This window comes from Schistocerca cancellata, chromosome 2, assembly GCF_023864275.1.
Source record: "Schistocerca cancellata isolate TAMUIC-IGC-003103 chromosome 2, iqSchCanc2.1, whole genome shotgun sequence".
NCBI lineage: Eukaryota > Metazoa > Arthropoda > Insecta > Orthoptera > Acrididae > Schistocerca > Schistocerca cancellata.
The window spans coordinates 47448288-47466632 of NC_064627.1; the positions used below are offsets into that span (position 1 = coordinate 47448288).

An 18345-nucleotide genomic window follows, 5' to 3' on the forward strand; every position below is an offset into this window, starting at 1 on the left:
AGCATTGCTTATGATTTTGAGTACCTTGTTTTGTACGAGCTGCAGACGGCGCAGGCGTGTAGGCGCAGCGTATCCCCAGACGGGAGCTGCGTACGTCATCAGGGGTCGGATAAGTGATGATGATGATGTTTGGTTTGCGGGGCGCTCAACTGCGTGGTTATCAGCGCCCGTACAATTACCCAATCTTTGCTCAGTCCAATGTCGCCACTTTCCTGGATGATGATGAAATGATGAGGACAACACAAACACCCAGTCATCTCGAGGCAGGTGAAAATCCCTGACCCCGCCGGGAAGCGAACCCGGGACCCCGTGCTCGGGAAGCGAGAACGCTACCGCGAGACCACGAGCGGCGGACAAGGGGTCGGATAAGTGTCATGTACATGGACCTCGACACCCTTCTGTTCAGTGTGCTACGCCTGTTGAGCATAAGATAGAGCTGTTTGAGCCTCGCGCTAGCTCGGTTGGCCATGTGTTGTATGTGGTCCCCCCAGAGTAATTTGCGGTCCAGCCAGACACCGAGGTATTTGACTTTCTCGCGGAAACGTATTGGACGTGCATGTAGAGTTATTGGTCTGCAGTAGCGGTGTTTGCGCAGTTGCCGCCGCCTTATTTGAGGCGAGTGCAGCGGTGGGTGCGGTGGGAAGTGAGCCGGCGTGCGCGCGTTTCGCAAGCGGCGGCGCCAGGCTGCACCGAGGATGAGTAAAGGGCAGGAATAGCCAAGGACAGGCGCCCGCCACTGCAGCCGCGCGCCCGCCGCCGCTACCTGTCAGGTCGGCCGCTGTTGCGGAAGTCGCCTTCCGGACGTCGAATGGTTTTTTTTTCAAGTGAGTGGACGTGTCCGTGATTGTCTGCCGTGTTGCACTACAGCAGTGAACTTGTATACAGAAGTGCACATTTGTTGTTCAAAACAGCTACGCTAGAACGCCCAGTGGGCAACGCAAAGTACCTAGAATGCCTCGCATGGTACACTAGCATATCGAAGACATACACTCCTGGAAATTGAAATAAGAACACCGTGAATTCATTGTCCCAGGAAGGGGAAACTTTATTGACACATTCCTGGGGTCAGATACATCACATGATCACACTGACAGAACCACAGGCACATAGACACAGGCAACAGAGCATGCACAATGTCGGCACTAGTACAGTGTATATCCACCTTTCGCAGCAATGCAGGCTGCTATTCTCCCATGGAGACGATCGTAGAGATGCTGGATGTAGTCCTGTGGAACGGCTTGCCATGCCATTTCCACCTGGCGCCTCAGTTGGACCAGCGTTCGTGCTGGACGTGCAGACCGCGTGAGACGACGCTTCATCCAGTCCGAAACATGCTCAATGGGGGACAGATCCGGAGATCTTGCTGGCCAGGGTAGTTGACTTACACCTTCTAGAGCACGTTGGGTGGCAAGGGATACATGCGGACGTGCATTGTCCTGTTGGAACAGCAAGTTCCCTTGCCGGTCTAGGAATGGTAGAACGATGGGTTCGATGACGGTTTGGATGTACCGTGCACTATTCAGTGTCCGCTCGACGATCACCAGTGGTGTACGGCCAGTATAGGAGATCGCTCCCCACACCATGATGCCGGGTGTTGGCCCTGTGTGCCCCGGTCGTATGCAGTCCTGATTGTGGCGCTCACCTGCACGGCGCCAAACACGCATACGACCATCATTGGCACCAAGGCAGAAGCGACTCTCATCGCTGAAGACGACACATCTCCATTCGTCCCTCCATTCACGCCTGTCGCGACACCACTGGAGGCGGGCTGCACGATGTTGGGGCGTGAGCGGAAGACGGCCTAACGGTGTGCGGGACCGTAGTCCAGCTTCATGGAGACGGTTGCGAATGGTCCTCGCCGATACCCCAGGAGCAACAGTGTACCTAATTTGCTGGGAAGTGGCGGTGCGGTCCCCTACGGCACTGCGTAGGATCCTACGGTCTTGGCGTGCATCCGTGCGTCGCTGCGGTCCGGTCCCAGGTCGACGGGCACGTGCACCTTCCGCCGACCACTGGCGACAACATCGATGTACTGTGGAGACCTCACGCCCCACGTGTTGAGCAATTCGGCGGTACGTCCACCCGGCCTCCCGCATGCCCACTATACGCCCTCGCTCAAAGTCCGTCAACTGCACATACGGTTCACGTCCACGCTGTCGCGGCATGCTACCAGTGTTAAAGAGTGCGATGGAGCTCCGTATGCCACGGCAAATTGGCTGACACTGACGGCGGCGGTGCACAAATGCTGCGCAGCTAGCGCCATTCGACGGCCAACACCGCGGTTCCTGGTGTGTCCGCTGTGCCGTGCGTGTGATCATTGCTTGTACAGCCCTCTCGCAGTGTCCGGAGCAAGTATGGTGGGTCTGACACACCGGTGTCAATGTGTTCTTTTTTCCATTTCCAGGAGTGTATATCGTAGCAACTGGCACAAATGAATATATATGGGAGCACAGCTCCCCCAGTTGGCATCATTCCCCCCTCTGAGATGTCAGTGTCAGCTTAACATACAAATACGTAATCCGCAAGCAAATGAAATATTCTTCATTTACGTCGCTTCCCATTCTGTCCCGTATTGTATAAGAGGCGAGCAAAAGGTTTGCGTTTGTGGGCGTTGCTGCAGTGTATACGCAAAGTAGCGCGACTCCGATGCGGGTATATATGCACCGTCGCGGCCATGACATCGGCGAACACTGTATCACGCAAGCGGGATCGGCGAATGAAAAATGTTTATGAGGCAACACGTTTGTCGAAAACCACCTTTGTGGAATGGTGCGCCAAGTTTTGTACCGGTCGCGATTTGGAACAGGACGCGAGTCGATCTTAGAGGCCAGTCTCATCCATTACGCCAACTCAAAAGGGAGTCACTCAAGCACCTGTCCTGTAACACTAATCTCTCGCGATTATCACGCCGTTGGTCCCTTAAAAAGAGCTTGAAGAGTCGAAGGTACCTGTCGAATGAGGATACGCAGCAGGCAGTTACGGACTTCTCAACGCAGCAGGATGCGGTGTTTTATCAAACAGGTTTCTCCAGCCTGACGCGTCATCGGATGATTGCCCGAATTGCCTGATTGACATGCCGATTATGGACTGTTGGCCATCGAAACGGAAACTTTTTGATCGCCCCTTACACTTTATGTTAACCGTAGATAAAAGATCTTTGCAAATGGGTCAAAAAGATGTCCATTATATAAGTTCTGCTCCGAACAACAGCTGTTGATTGTATACTTATTTATACTGTAGAGTTTATAATGCCTTCTCGGCAGTTTCAGCACTGTCGAGTGCGTCATACCTCTTCTATTCCTACGCCGAAGTAACTGCACTGACGGAAAAAAATCGCAGCACCAAGAAGGAGTTGTGCGACATAAAAGAAAGTTGGTAGGCTTGTTTTTACATCTGAAATATGATGTCTGTTCAAATTTCGTATCACTTGCATAGGAGTGGCGCTGGCAGCACCATTACGAGATTGCAAATCATGAACGTTAGTTACCTTTGAGAGTGGCCGTGGTGAGTTGACGTTACTCAATAACGGCTTTAAGGCGACAAACGCGCCATCATCAACACCTCACTGACTTTGAATAATAGGTAACGAGAAGCCGGATGTTCTTTCTACGACATTACAGAAAGATTTGGCAGTAATGTAGCCACTGTGCAGGCATGATTGCTGGCCGTGTTAGTCACGAGAAGGTACAGTCGCAAGAAGATCGGTTCCAGGACGGTCTTGTGGGACTACCGAGGGGTAAGACCACTGTGTTCCGCGTATGGCTTTGGCGCACCGTCCTGCATCTGCAGCAGTCTGAGCAGGAGTTGACACCACAGCGATACAACGAACCGTTACAATTCGGTTACTTCGAGGACAGCTACGAGCTACGCGCCCTGCAGCGTGCATTCCGCCGACTCCAGTCCGCCGCCATTTGCGACCTCAGTGGTGGCAAGCGACTACTGGTTAGAGGGTGGAGGTCATATTTACTGATGACAACCTGTTCTGCTTCGGTGCCAGCGATGGCAGTGTGTTAGGTTGGGAGAAGGCCAGTTGGGGACATGCAACCACCCTGGCTGCGTGCTCGAAATACTGAGCTGACACCTGGGGTTGTGGTCTGGCGTGCGATTTCGTATGACAGCACCGGCACTCTCGTGGTTATCCCACGCACCCTGACTAAAAATTTCTGTGTCAGTCTGGTGATTCGACCTCTTTGTGCTGTCACTCACGAACAACATTCCATGGGGCGTTTTCCAACGCGATAACGCTCGCCCAGATACCGCTGTGCTCTACAGAGAGTCGACATGTTGCCTTGGCCTGCTCGATCATCAGACATACACTCCTGGAAATTGAAATAAGAACACCGTGAATTCATTGTCCCAGGAAGGGGAAACTTTATTGACACATTCCTGGGGTCAGATACATCACATGATCACACTGACAGAACCACAGGCACATAGGCAACAGAGCATGCACAATGTCGGCACTAGTACAGTGTATATCCACCTTTCGCAGCAATGCAGCCTGCTATTCTCCCATGGAGACGATCGTAGAGATGCTGGATGTAGTCCTGTGGAACGGCTTCCCATGCCATTTCCACCTGGCGCCTCAGTTGGACCAGCGTTCGTGCTGGACGTGCAGATCGCGTGAGACGACGCTTCATCCAGTCCCAAACATGCTCAATGGGGGACAGATCCGGAGATCTTGCTGGCCAGGGTAGTTGACTTACACCTTCTAGAGCACGTTGGGTGGCACGGGATACATGCGGACGTGCATTGTCCTGTTGGAACAGCAAGTTCCCTTGCCGGTCTAGGAATGGTAGAACGATGGGTTCGATGACGGTTTGGATGTACCGTGCACTATTCAGTGTCCCCTCGACGATCACCAGTGGTGTACGGCCAGTGTAGGAGATCGCTCCCCACACCATGATGCCGGGTGTTGGCCCTGTGTGCCTCGGTCCTATGCAGTCCTGATTGTGGCGCTCACCTGCACGGCGCCAAACGCGCATACGACCATCATTGGCACCAAGGCAGAAGCGACTCTCATCGCTGAAGACGACACGTCTCCATTCGTCCCTCCATTCACGCCTGTCGCGACACCACTGGAGGCGGGCTGCACGATGTTGGGGCGTGAGCGGAAGACGGCCTAACGGTGTGCGGGACCGTAGCCCAGCTTCATGGAGACGGTTGCGAATGGTCCTCGCCGATACACCAGGAGCAACAGTGTCCCTAATTTGCTGGGAAGTGGCGGTGCTGTCCCCTACGGCACTGCGTAGGATCCTACGGTCTTGGCGTGCATCCGTGCGTCGCTGCGGTCCGGTCCCAGGTCGACGGGCACGTGCACCTTCCGCCGACGACTGGCGACAACATCGATGTACTGTGGAGACCTCACGCCCCACGTGTTGAGCAATTCGGCGGTACGTCCACCCGGCCTCCCGCATGCCCACTATACGCCCTCGCTCAAAGTCCGTCAACTGCACATACGGTTCACGTCCACGCTGTCGCGGCATGCTACCTGTGTTAAAGACTGCGATGGAGCTCCGTATGCCACGGCAAACTGGCTGACACTGACGGCGGCGGTGCACAAATGCTGCGCAGCTAGCGCCATTCGACGGCCAACACCGCGGTTCCTGGTGTGTCCGCTGTGCCGTGCGTGTGATCATTGCTTGTACAGCCCTCTCGCAAGTATGGTGGGTCTGACACACCGGTGTCAATGTGTTCTTTTTTCCATTTCCAGGAGTGTATATTGCAAAATTTCGTTACTCTACATTAATTATGTTTTGGTCTTGCGATTTTTGTTCCGTTAGTGTACTTGTAACCTAGACTACATTTTACGTTTTTCAGGAATTAATCTTTAACGGTGTATTATGTTATGTAATGGTTGTGCTATGCTGTTGTAATTTAATTTTCCAAAAGTTATATCTTTATGACGGGACATACTCTTCACTTTTGTACCGGAGCGCTTGACGAAGTAGCAGCGAGCCCTAAACACTTGCAAAAACTGAAATATAAATGAACAAGATAAAAACAGCGTGTATCTGCGGCGTTACGCTTTCCGAAACACTCCATCAGCTACGGACCGGTAAACACGACCACATTCGAAAATAGTGGAAAAGATCATTAATTTTTAGTATTATTATTATTTTATTACTGTTTCTGTTGTTGTTGACACTATTTAATTTTTGTTTTTTGACCGTCACCTAAAATGTAGGAAAACTAGTGGTAATCAAAGCGTCGCTCTATGCTTCACTTGTAGATTGAGAGGCTTCAGCGATCGTGGGCGTCACTTCATACGGTGGAGTTCCATTCAGAAAAGACATACTTTTCCACCTAGCGTCGCGTTACACTTTCTACCTTTTACTTGTATTTCTTTGTACATAGTCTGACTGTATTTTTTGTCACCCGAACAGCTGATCATTTTAGCCTTTTCTTTCTAGGTGTTTCCCTGTCGGCCTTGCCTTCGTTCTGCATGCCAGGTGAGTTTTAAGCCTTCACACGTTTTCGCTATCTCTGTTGCTCAGAGATATAGGAATAGTTTGGCTGGCTCTTCTCAACCTCCCTACTCCCTCACAATTTTTTTTCCACATTACAGCTAGCACAGATCTTCTATCATTGCGTTACTTTTCACTGCAAATACACTGTAAGAGAAAAAAAAGACGCACCACGAAGGAATTATCCGAATGGGACAGAAATCGGTAGATGTGATGTACATGTACAGACGAAAAAATGATGGCCGTTTCAGAAAAATTGGAGATTTATTCAAGAGAAAGAGCTTCACAAATTGAGCAGGTCAGCATTGGTCCATCTCTGGGCCTTATGCAGGTGGTTACTCGGCTTGGCGTTGATTGGCAGATTTTTTGCGTGTCCTCCCGAGGGATCGTGCCAGATTCTGTCCAATTGGCGAGTCAGCTCGACAAAAGCCCGAGCTTGTTGCATGCCCCTGCCCATAATGCTCCAAATATTCTCAATCGGGGAGAGACCTGCTGACATTCCTGGCCAAGGGCACTGTCCTGCTGAAATGTAAGCCCAGGATGGCTTGCTGTGCTGTGAGCGTACCACGGATGACAACGAAAGGGTCCTGCAGGCCCCCACAACCGCACGAGTGGTCGACTGTGAAGAGCGGAAAAATTGAATAACTGGGCGGCGGCCATTAGAGTGGTAAACTGACGCGCGGAGTTCGAATGTTTATACATCGCTTTTGGTTATAAAATGCCTTCCCTCGAGTTAGGTCACAAACATAATGCCTCATTTAAATACGTCACTACAATATACTTTTTAATTTATGAACAAACAGCAACTAGTCACTGTTTATGAATTTATGTTACGTAGTACATGGAATCTGCCGTAGCTAAAAGTTATGCACTGGACCCCTAGCATTTTTCGTAGTTCATTTACGATAGATGTACGCAAAATGCATCAAATTACTCGAAGATTTCCCCACTATATTAATAGATATTTTCTGACTCTACCTTGCTTTAGATTTTATGACGAGAAGTGCGTTATATACCGCATAGTGCTTTGGCAACTCACGACCAAATTATCAAGTTTCAACCTAACTTAGACCATGAAAACACTACCGATAAGCCAACTATCTTCAAAATGATCAGAACATATAAAATGGTATTCTGTCGATCGGAAATCTTGCCTCCTGACAGCGTGTAACCATTTTTGTAACAGCTGTGGTTTTGAGAAAGGAAACCTGCAAATAGATGCACAGACATTATGCTAATACCGTGTTATAAAAACATTTATTAAGCAAGTGCACCGACATACAAAACAACTTAAAATATCCACATACCTGTGAAATGTAATATTCGTTCCTTTCTCGAATTTATTTGTACAATTAATCGCTGCACAATTCTTCACCATTGTGCTTCTTTTCATTGGAACGTACAGACAGTAGAATTACGAGTAACAAATACTGTATGTACGCCCCAACAAATATACTACGTTGAATCAGGGTCTTCATAAACAACAATACTACACAACACATCAGACTACAACCATTATAATGGCGTCCAGCCGAAGGTTCAAATTATCCCGCGACTGCAGCGCCATCAGTGAGTCTAGTTATTTTTTACAAGGTCTTTGGGGTCCTGCTATGAAAAGAAATTGCACCACAGACCGTCACTCCTGGTTCTCGGGCCTTATGGGAGACGACAGACAGGTTGGTTTCCGACCGCTGTCTGGTGCTCCTCTGGACACTTCTCCCCTGGTCATTGGGGCTCGATTCGATGCAGAAGTCGTCACTGAAGACAGTTCTACTCCGGTCAAAGAGATTCCACGCCGAAGACATGTGTAGAGACACCTTGGACTGGGCGGGATACCAGCCTGACTGTCACCCGCCATACGTCCTGACAATAAGGAACGATAGTCTGGGGTGACATCTCTTTTCATAGCAGGACCCCTTTTATTGTCATCCGCGGCATCTTTATGGCAGAGCAGTACGTCGACGATACTGTGCGCTCCGTTTTGTTTGCCTTCATGGAAAGCCGTCGTGGGCTTACGTTTCAGCAACGTTCACGCCGAATATTTCTCATACTTGTCTTCGTCTTTGCCGGACCCTACCTTGGCCGACAAGGCCGCTGGATCCCTCTCCAGATGAGAACGTTTGGGGCAATTTTGGCAGGTCCCTCCAACCATCTCGGGATTTTAACGATCTAAGGCGCCATTTGGACAGATTTTTTTTTAATTCCACAAAAACAGTAACAAAAATGGCTAGCTTACAATAAAACGACATAAATAAGGTGACAGATAATTGCAGTCATAAATTACAGCATTCAAAGAATGAGGAATGATATTCAGTCTTTAGCAGTAGCACACATTTAGCACCTTCACTGTCACCTTCAACTGGTGACAGCTGAGCGTGCACATTTTCTTCTTCTGCAGCCTGAGGTTCCTCATCATCATTTCCCAGACCCACATTCAAAAATGGTTCAAATGGCTCTGAGCACTATGGGACTCAACTGCTGTGGTCATAAGTCCCCTAGAACTTAGAACTACTTAAACCTAACTAACCTAAGGACATCACACACATCCATGCCCGAGGCAGGATTCGAACCTGCGACCGTAGCGGTCGTGCGGTTCCAGACTGTAGCGCCTTTAACCGCTCGGCCACTCCGGCCGGTTGACCCACATTAATCATCCAGTAAATCCTTGATGTGTGTTCCTTCCAGGGTAAATTACGCGGACAGAAGAGCAGTCCCGAACAGCGACATCACAAAATCCTTCACTGCCTTGTTATTTTTGTCAGTTCTAGCCTTCTAAACGCATCCTTAGGGAGTTCAAGATCTTCCTTTATAACAGACCCCAGATGTTTGCTGTCATATTCTTGTATTCTGCTGTACTATTGATTTATTTTTCATGTGTGACTTGCAGGTGAGGTTAGGGTCGGGAAAGTGACACAACCCATCCCCTCTCCACGAGGAATCCAGTCCCTAATCTATACCCATTCTGTTGAAGACAATTCGGAGCATGTTACCATATTTCTTATTCTGATTCCGATACTTAAGTGTTTTATCGAATTCATTTTCCATATACATCTGGTATTCAGTATGTTGATCGCTCCCAATATTGTTAAAAATGTAACTTGTATATTTGCCCATTAACCAAATCATTGCGTTATTTTTTGCCTGAGGGTAGTAACTTTCTTCTGGTCTGAAGAAAATGTTAGTCGGTACATTGTTTGCTGAAGTTCTTGTTATTTGAGCAATTTTCTCCCTGGTCCACCTCCAGCTGATAATCCGATCTCCACATGTGTAACGATGAGGCACACTATCAACAAGGTTGCATTTGCTGCAGAGGTTTGTGTCACTTAAACCGAAGACAAAGAGACGCTCTTTAGTGCTGATGATGTTATTGACTAACTTGTACCACGCTGTTCTCACGTCAGACGAAAGAACATCACTACTGATGTTTTTCCAGGCCACATTCCATGCTGTTCCAGCATATTTAGTTTCTATGTTATTTTTCCTTTCGTGTTTCCTTCTTTCAGTTAAAATTGCCTTTGCTGTAACGTTTTTGGAGTTTAAAAGGTTGTTGTTGAGATAGCTTAGTTCAAGATAATACCCCCTAATATGTTTTAGTTTAAACTAATGTTTGTATATTTATCTGTGGCGCTACACTTTCTGGCCTGACAATGTCGTGCAGTTTTGCTGTAATGTACCCTGGATCGTTACACATTATGCTCCATGTTCGTTTGACTTACAGTGCAGTTTGGCACAATACCCCTCAGGAAGACGCCCAATAACTCTATCAATCAATGCCGAGCCGAATCACTGCATGAATAAGGGCGGATCAACGTGTTATTGACTTGCTGAATTTGTGAAGTTCGTTCTCTTTAATAAATCATCCAATTTTTCTGAAATTGTAATCATTTGTTTGTCTATAGATGTACATTACATCAACCGATTTCTGTTCCATTTGGATAATACCTTCGTGGTGCATCGCTTTTTTGTCTTAAAGTATATATGACCAGTTTTCTATGTTTTACATTTTCCTGTGATACCGAACACAGTTTAACAAGAGGAAATTAGAAAACTAGCATTCTCTTTTAGTGATTAAAGACGAGTTCTGGTACTCATAAACGCATGGTCGCAAGGAAAAAATGTGATTTCTACTTGCCATTGTTAATATTTTCAGTGTGCAAGTTAAATTGACCACCAATAAGTATTAGAATTCGCGTTCGCAGAATGATGCCAATATTTCTATGAACAGTGTACTGTCTGAGGCGACGTTCCAGCTTTTCCCAGCTACATGCCGGAGTAGTGGTTCACATTCCGGTCCATTTATTCTAATTTAGGTTTTCCGAGATCTCTCCTAAATTGCCTAAGGTAACCGACTCGATGTTTCCCTTCAATTGAACGTGGTCGGTTGCGTTCCCTGTAATTCCCCAATGCGGCTGCATCGTCGATCACGTTGTCGACGAAGCATCTACATTACTAAACGGCTAAAATCTTCCAGTAGAAGTTGCAGATGGCTTATCTAACGGCTTCCAGTTTGATTTTCATTATTTCAGGTATTTCATATAATTTTCGATCGGTTTTAAAAATTAAAAATTCAATTTTAATATACTTTAAAAAAATATAGTTTTACGTTGAAGGTTTAACACAATAAGACAAGTATTTAAGTTAGAAACTGTGTACGCTCGTAACTTATGGCGCGCAAATTACGCAGACTGTATTCATCCAGTATTTGAAAATGAGAGCAGTTAGCGACTTCTAAGAAACTTTACAGAAAATCTGAAACCTCTTCGAAAATTTTTCTCGCTGATACCCCTCACAAAATCAGAAGGAAAAAATGTCTATCGCTTTGCACATTTTCGCTGTTCATGCAGTAATACACTACTGGCCATTAAAATTGCTACACCACGAAGATGGTGTAGCATAGTATTTTTACTTATTACTTCCTTACTGCTGACTCTATTCGCAACACATTTTTCACATAGTATCCAAACATAGCATTGAATGTACCTGCCAAATTATACCACTATACGATACAGGTCATCAGATATCACACCGTAAACGTGAATAACTACCTTTCCTAAAAAGGTGCCCAAATTACGGTATATGGATGAATAAAAATAAATGAATAAAATCAACATAATTTGGGTTTCGCGTCTTCCACCATGACATGCCTAACCTCCAGTATTTAACACATCAACTCATCTGTAATGAGCGGGGGGGGGGGGGGGGGGGTACAGGTTAAACAACAATTTCCTTCTGTCATTCAAGACGGGAGTGTTTTATTACACATTTTCTGGAATTTAATAATTTCGCCTTTTGCGGACCGTAATCCGACAACAGTAGAATATGTCTGTTTTTGACCGAAAGAAGATGTAAAAAGAAAAGTTAAAGACAGCTGAAATAATTAAATTTTTCATTTGTTGAATGGAATGTCATATCTCTACATATAAAAGACAATGTCCTGACTGGATGATCGTCTGGCTGGCTCACTTACTCACCATCGCCCAGTCCCAGCCGCTAAGGATAGAAACCTAAAATTTGGAAACGGTATGGATGTGATACTGTACGTGTCGTTTAAGAGAAGAGTTTTCGAAATTCCAACCCTGAAGGCGTGAAATACGGGATGAAGGTTTTTTTAAAACTCTCACTATTAAGGCAGTTTTAAAGCTAGACGTACGATAATTGGTATTTGGTTTCTTGGTCAGTAGCAAAAAAATACTTGTCTCAGCATTTTTGAAAACTTCATCCTGTGGGGGTGAAATAGTGTGTGAAAGTAGTTTTTGAAAATATAGCATTATGAAAGAACTACTAAAGCATTTTTAAAGTTACAGCTATGAATATTGGTATTTGGTTAGTGGTTACAAATAGAAACCTACGTGTTTCAGTGTTTTTGGGAACTGAACCGCTCAAGGGGATGAAATAGGGGATGAGATTTTTTATGACAATATTTTATTACGAATGCATTTTAAAGCTAAATCTGTGAAAATTTAAATTTTGCTTCTGAGTTAGAATTTAAAAAAAAAGTGTTTCACTGTTTGTGTAAATTCAACCCCTGTGGGTGCGAAGTGGGGGATGAAAGTTTTTATGGAAATATTTCACTGTGCAAGTATTTTTGAAGCTAAATCTATGAAAATTTGTATTTTATTTGGTTTGTCTGTTAGAAATAAAACACACACATTTCACTGTTTTCGCAGGTTAATGCCCTAAGGGGGTGAAACGGGTGAAACGTTTTATGAAAATATTTCATTGTGAAATCATTTTTACAGCTAAATCTTCGGAAACTGATGTTTGGCTAGAAATGAATTTCGGTTAGAAATGAAAAAAATACGTGTATCACTGTTTTTGGAAACTCAATCCCTAAGGAAGTAAAATAGTTTCAAACTGATTCACTGACTCATGACCGCCCAGCCTAAATCGCTAACGGTAGAAACTTAAAGTTTGGAGGTGTGTGGATCTTATACTGTAGGCATCGTTTAGGAAGCGATTGTGCGAAATTTCACTCCTAAGAAGGTGAAATAGTGGATGAAAGGCATTTTGTAAGTATTTCGCTACTAAGGGAATTATGAAGCTAGAACTAGGAAGTCTGGTATTTGGTTTCTCAGTCAGAAAAAAATATGTTTTTCAGCATTTTTGGAAGTTCAATCACTAACGGAGCAAAATAGTGGGTGAAAGTTTTTTTGAAAATAAATAATTACTAAAGAACTACTAGAGCATATTAAGGCAACGTCTGTGACAACTGGTATTTGATTTCTTGGTTAGAAATAAAAAAAATTCTTATTTCAGTGTTTCTGGAAATTCAACCCCTGGCAGTAGGGAATGAGAATTTTTAAGAAAGTATTTTGTTACATTAAATAAATTTTTAAAGCTAGATTTACGAAACTTTTATTTGACTTCTTGGTTAGATATTAAAAAAAATACTTGTTAGGCGACGAAAGCTGCTGTGGAAATACCTCTACAAAAAAAGAAAAGGCATGTTTAACAAAAAGAATCGCTTTTTGGTCACAAGTACATTCAGAAAAGGCCATGCTTATGAGGCCTTAATTAGCGTTAAAAGCGTAGAAGGTGGTGTAATTTGTGAACAAACATAAAAATTCGATTAAATAAAAAGAAAAAAGTCTTTGCAAGCCATACAGTCACCGTTAGTGAAGCAGCGCGGGTGCTAAGCTTGTTTAGAATTGCGGCAGTGGATTTTACGATCTGCTTCAACAGGATAACGTGAAATTCAGAACTGAATGAGAGGTCAGACATGGAGGTCCAGCAGACCTAAAGGAAGTTTTCAGATGCTTAAGTTGAGAAAAAAGTCAGTATCAATACCTGTTGCTGGAACACACTTCAACAACTTTTTTTTAGAGGATTACATTATACTGTTGCCCCTAGTGCAGATAAATACAAAGTATTGGAAGAACTATGAGAATCTGAAATCAGGTCGAAAATTAATTCTAATAAGATTAAAATAATATGTAGCATGATTCCGTGATGATGTTACTAACTTTCAAGGGTGGTGGAGGAGAGTAAATGTATTAATGTAAGGTAAGATACCCTAGTCCGGTACGCGAGACATAAGTCGTAAACGAAAATCGTTCTGATAGGTATCAGAACTGGACCTCTCTTACACTGACTTAGTAAATGTCATGGGATGGGCACCTAATATCGCACGGGACCTCCTCTGGCCCCGCGGACTGCATTGAGACGCCGTGGCAGTGAGCGTACAAGCCCCTGGTACGCCCCAGGAAGCAGCTGACACCAAATCGTTTGCAGAGCGACAGCCAGTTCTGATCTGTTCGTGGCTGCAGGATTCACGGCACAGAGTCTTGCGTTCCATGACATCCCAGATGCGCTCGTTGGGGTTCAAATTTGGGCTCCGGGATGGCCATCTCAGTCTTTGGACCTCCCCACCATTCACGGGCGACATGGGAGCAATGCGGCGGCGTGTTATCATCTTGAAAAACCACAGTGTTCGCTGGTCCCCCAGCAGCTCAGCATAACGCAGACCATTCGAAGTCCCCTCTAGAACAACTATGGGCCCATTCCATGCCAGGAAAATGCACCCCAAACCACAACAGAGACACAACCGCCTTGGACCGCATCTTCTTGGCAGTCGGGATTCATCGGCATGGTACACTTGAAATCGGGATTCGTCAGACCATATCAGGTTACGCCGTTGTTTCATTGTCCATCCTTGGTGATCCGCGACAAATGCAAGCCGTTGTGCTCAGTGACTTTAGGTTAACATTGGCACTCGTGTGCTGCACCGGCTTCCATACTCCTACGAATTGTCCATTGGGAGACGTGACTGGTATGTCATGTGTTGAATTGAACCATGATCCATAGAATGCCAGTTTTCTTTCTCCTGATAACAATGTCCTCTTGAGTAGTTCCCGCCCGGAGCTCAGAATGGGGGACTGTTTTACCCAAGAGGACGCTATCATCATTTGAGGATAAAGTAAAGTTGCATGCCCTCGGGAAAAATTACGGCTGTAGTTTACCCTTGCTTTCAGTCTGTTGCACTACTGTCATTCGGTCACTACTGACTCCGTCTCAGACGCCGGTCACGGTCATCGAAGGTGGCTGGACGGCCAGCAGTTCATCTGTTGTGGTCTGTGATACCCTCATTCAACCATTCACGATACACCCCGGGCACGATTGAACGTCTGAAACAGAATTCCTGCACCACTGCCGAAATTGAAATTCTCATACCAACAACGATACCCCATTCGAACGGCCTCACTTCACGATGGCGTTGCATGTTACACAAATCACTTTGACAACCGCTTCTTAGAAGGTCTGCTATACAACTGCAGCTGGCACAGGGGGTGTTTGAGGCGCGTATGAGACACCTGAGGCATTTGTCCTCCACTATCCCATGGCATTTGTAAGTCAGTGTACTACAATCTCTTTGCTTTCCATATTTTGGGAAGAGATGGTATGGACCAAAACAAGAAAAAATTGTATAGTAAACAAGGGCCCCAAAATATAAACCTTAAGAGTTACGAGTACTTCTTCGGTAGAACAGATGTGTTTCACAGTAAAAGATGAACTAATGCAGATAGCTCTTAAGGGCACTTTATAGCCCATGTTTACTAGAAATATCTTTATTGCTTTGGTTCATTTTGCGTCCTCCCAAAATAGCAAACAACATGCAGTAGAAGACGTCCACTGTCAGAGGCATCAGAACTATTTATGTGTATAACTTTCGAATCGGTCGATTCCGGACAAGGGTCCCTTACCTCAAATTGGCACATTTATCTTTCTCCATCATGCCTGAAAGTTGGCAACATCATTACGCAGCCACCCCGTATTTAAAAATCGTGATTTGGTACAGTAGCTGTATGTCATTTAAGTTTAGATCAAACAAGAGACAATCTTCAGATTAAAAAATAAATAAATAAATAAATAAATAAATAAAAACTTTCATTGAAGAGATGAGTCCAACCATGATCATCTGTATCTAGACATTAACTACGTCAAAGTTATAGAAATGGGAAAATGTGACATTTCAAGTTTGTTGGTGTGTCCAGTTTCCGTCGCAAGCAGAAGCTATGTGAAAAAGGTATGTATAAAAAATTTTACAGTTTTCGGAGGAGATAAAAAGGAACACAACAATGTCTGTTGTGGTTGGCAGGAGAGCCAACACCGGGTTACTAGAGGAGGCCGAAAGGCACGCGTCTTAGCTCACGCAGGCTGGCGTGAGGTCTGGAACAGGACAAGGAAATTAGAATTTAGAAAAACGGACGTAGCTGGTGGAATACTTAATTTTAATCCATTAATGATGAACGTCGGTCTTGACGGTACATGATTCACAATATCAATAGTAACTGAATATGGCGCCTTGCTAGGTCGTAGCAAATGACGTAGCTGAAGGCTATGCTAAACTATCGTCTCGGCAAATGAGAACGTAAGTAGGCAGTGAACCATCGCTAGCAAAGTCGACTGTACAACTGGCGCGAGTGCTAGGAAGTCTCTCTAGACCTGCCGTGTGGCGGCGCTCGGTCTGCAATCACTGATAGTGGCGACTCGCGGGTCCGACGTATACTAACGGACCGCGGCCGATTTAAAGGCTACCACCTAGCAAGAGTGGTGTCTGGCGGTGACACCACAATGTCAAAGGTGTGCTGTTTCCCCGCTAGGGGTCCGTGAAGATTTTGACGCCAGTGATGTTCGGTGGCGGTGCTTAAAATGCCTTCTGATGACTATTGTTTGAAGTATGGCTGAAAATGTGGTGCTAATGATTGTCTAACACGCTACAAGAACCCAGATGTTCCACAATGGGGAACTAGTTCTTCTGAGGGGCCTATCGGTATCTTCTATAGCGTATGCTTCACCTCTCCCTCCCAAAGAGAAATCCAAAGCATGTCGACAACATCTCTAACACAACATTCATCACACAGCAGTTTGAACACCGTCTGTGAACACCCCTAGCGTCGAAACTTTCATGGAGACCTAGCAGGCAAACGGTGCACCAGTGACCTTTTTGGTCATATCAAAAGTTTTCTTTTTCATCTCCTCTAAACATTGTAAAATTTTGTACACTAATTTTTTCACACCCTACACAAATATTCGCCTTTTAAATCCTAACTCCTTTTTCTTGTTGCTGTCTGTAAATAATCTTTCAGGCGCATTTCAGCTTTTCTACATTAAGGCATCTTCAGTGGATGTAATAGTTATTCGGTTTCCCCATGGAAATCCACATTTCCTCTAATCTTTTCACAGGTGATGGGTCGCAATGCCAGTTCACTCATAAAACATCGACACATCTTCACGTCACGATCTTTTTGTTTTGTAGTTTTCATACTGCGTAAGCTAACTGCAGTACGACACCACTACCGGTCTGTCAGGAGCTGCATATTTTTCGTAAGATTCGTGAGTCATTCTATCGTAACTGTATATTCACTTCGTGTATCTTTTCTTGTTTGTTTACGTAAGTGTTGTCAACATAAAACCACAGACGTTAGGTTGGCAACACTTACGTAAACAAATGAAAACAGAGACGCCAAGTGAACATGGAATTACGACAAGAATCGCTCACAGTTCTCGTAACAAATGTCTGCAATTCGTGCCTGACCAGTAGTTGGGTTTCACAGCAGTTAGCTTACAAAATACGAAAAGCGCGAAACACAAAGGTCGTGACGTGGAAATGTGTCTATATTTTAGGAGTAAAGAGTCAGTGCAAACTCTCGCCTAAGAAAAGATGAGAGGAAACGTGGATTTCAGCCGGAAAAGCGAATAACTATTTCATCCACTGAAGACTCATTAATGTAAAAGGGTGAAACGCGTCTGGAACATAAGCAAAAACATGGGGCCTAGAGTGCAGCAAGGAAAAGATGTTGCAGTTTGTTAGACGAATATACCACTTCAGTCTTGTCGCGTGCTTCGCCTTGTCAACAAAGTTCCTGCTGTAAAAATCGAGTACTTTCCAGCATTCTGTAACTCAGACGCAGTTTTCGTTCGAGTATGACATAAGAAATGCAACATGTAACGGTTGCTTGTACAATAACGTTCGGTTTTGAGTATATGTAATATGGCGTTGGCTGAGTGACGGGTTACCAGTACGAAGCCGGCCGCAGTGGCCGAGCGGTTCTAGGCGCTACAGTCTGGGATCGCCTGACCGTTACGGTCGCAGGTTCGAAACCTGCCTCGGGCATGGATGTGTGTGATGTCCTTAGGTTAGCTAGGTTTAAGTAGTTCCAAGTTATAGGGGACTGATGACCTCAGATGTTAAGTCCCATAGTGCTCAGAGCCATTTGAACCAGTACAAAGTTCCGAGGTTCGATTCTCAGTCTATCCTATGATTTTTTCTACACGATTTATCGCTCCTTTCACAGGAGGCGTCGATTTGTCTATGTGAAAAATACCAAGTTACATCGTGGTCTGGAGTGCTTGGAGAACCGTAGGAGCCCGCCTGTAA

At 45.3% G+C, this 18345-nt stretch overlaps 1 protein-coding gene across 1 annotated transcript in view; it reads left to right on the top strand.

Annotated features, from left to right (window-relative positions):
* Positions 1 to 18345, top strand: part of LOC126161322 (PRL-1 phosphatase) — a 656036-nt gene that overhangs the window by 425519 nt on the left and 212172 nt on the right. Inside the window, exon 2 of the mRNA XM_049917076.1 lies at positions 6414 to 6452. The gene's annotated coding sequence lies outside the window, so the exon portion shown is untranslated. The remainder of the gene's footprint in view (positions 1 to 6413; positions 6453 to 18345) is intronic.